Source organism: Chaetura pelagica, unplaced genomic scaffold (assembly GCF_000747805.2).
Source record: "Chaetura pelagica isolate M959 unplaced genomic scaffold, ChaPel_1.0 scaffold106, whole genome shotgun sequence".
Lineage (NCBI taxonomy): Eukaryota > Metazoa > Chordata > Aves > Apodiformes > Apodidae > Chaetura > Chaetura pelagica.
The window spans coordinates 5,714,777-5,716,657 of record NW_009954222.1 but is presented as its reverse complement, the minus strand read 5'-3'; positions in this window follow the sequence as shown (position 1 = coordinate 5,716,657).

Genomic DNA, 1,881 nt, shown 5'->3' with positions numbered 1-1,881 from the left:
GGGAGGCGGGGGTTTCCCACCCCCGCGGGCCGCAGACTCGCTCCTCCCGCCCGCGCTGCCCTTCCCCGCGCTCCCCCGCCCCACGCAAACCCTCGTCGCGGATTTGGTTGTGGTTTGTTGGGTTGGTGGGTTGTTTTTTTTTCCCCCTTCACTGTTAACAAAACCTGGTGATTAAGACGCGAAACTAACAAAGAGTTTTTCCTCCGCCTTAACCTTGCACACAATCCTTTAACAAATTAATTAATCCTAATGAATTAACACTTCATTTATTTAAACGCGCTACAGTTCATGAATTAAATTTTCATGCAGTGATTAAAGGCTGTTAAAATATGCATGATTTCGTTAAAATTTTATAATAAATCAGGGCAATGTGTTACATGACAAGGCAACTACTTCCCAGCCCCTCGGAAGATGGTTTGATTCGCGCGGGGTGGGGGGGGGGGGGCAGGCCCAGAGCGCCGCTCTTTTTGGCAGCCGAGCCCATCCCTCAGCGCGGTGAGCCTCGGCTGACGACCGACCGACCCCCTGCCCCCCATCCCAGCCCCTCTCCGTGTCTCTCGGAGGGGAAGAAGGCAGCGTTTTCCGGCTACCCCACCGCGATGTGGCGTCCTGGGAGCCGGAGCGATCGTGAACGCGGGTCCAAGCCACTGGTTTGCCCACGGAGCCGGTGTGGAAAGCGAGCGTGGTGTGGGAGGTGTTTTGCTGGAGGGGCTTTTTAATTCCCCCTCATCACTTAAAAGAAAGAGAGAGAAACTTTACTGGCAACAGGACCTGCAGTGTTTTCCACCGGACCTGTGCCTGGTTCCCTCGGTCTCCGTGCTTTCCCGAAAGGGGATGTTGTGAACCACCTTGGGACTTAAATCACCATCAAACGTTTCAATTTTTAATACGACAACATTCTACACTTTGGCTGCAAAAGCAATTATTGTGGCTTGTACATCAGTAATTAGCAGGTCTTTGCTGATGTAAAGAAAGTCCTCATTAGGACATGGAAATACTTTTTGTGCATTCGCCCAAAGGGTTGGTTGAGTTTGTTCAGGTTTTGGGTTTGTTGTTGTTGTTTTCCTGCTTTTTTTAATTTTTATTATGTAAAGGGAAAACAGCTTTTACACTAAATGGGATATTGACTTCCCGTGAACTTCACCAAGTAACACTTGTACTGTAGGTTTTCTCTCAGTGCTCTCATTGACACTCAGGGTAAGACAAAGACTAAAGACTAAAAAATGTAAAGCTAATGTTGGGTGAAACAAAAATACCCAGAAGGTTGGGAATGAGCTAGCCGGTGAGCTCCACGTTACTCTTTTTTTTAATTTTTTTTTAATATTTTTTTTTTAGGTCGGTATATATAGCAAACTATGATCAGACGTTAATAGTTAATATCCCAAGCTTTAGTATATTCATCTTTGGGGGATCCTAAAAAGAGAAATCAAACACAATGGGTTAGGGTAATTAATTTATAAACCCTTTCACTGTGGGAATAAGGGGTTACTTTATTACTTTCTCGAGATAGGCAGTTAAGTCAATTAAGGGAATCTGCCCGTTTCTTACGTTTGAAGCTGGAGAAAAACTACGGGAGACAAGCAAATGTGTTATATATACATATATGCCTCCCTGGTTTTATTGAATGTCTTGGGCCATAAAAGTAGGGCTACAGCATGGTGGTATCTCTAGTGAACTCGCCCCTCAAAATCCGGCGAGTTTATTGCCATCAGTATTCATGAGGCTGGACGTACCCACGAGGAATAGAAATAGTAACGAACATTAAGCTAAAATCTATTACCAGGGCCTTGCGACGCTGAGCCGGGCTCAAGCCGCCTTCCCCAGGAGCCGGCTGCGTGTGGCGGGGTGGGGAGGGGCTGCCGGGGGCTGGTGACAAGGGGG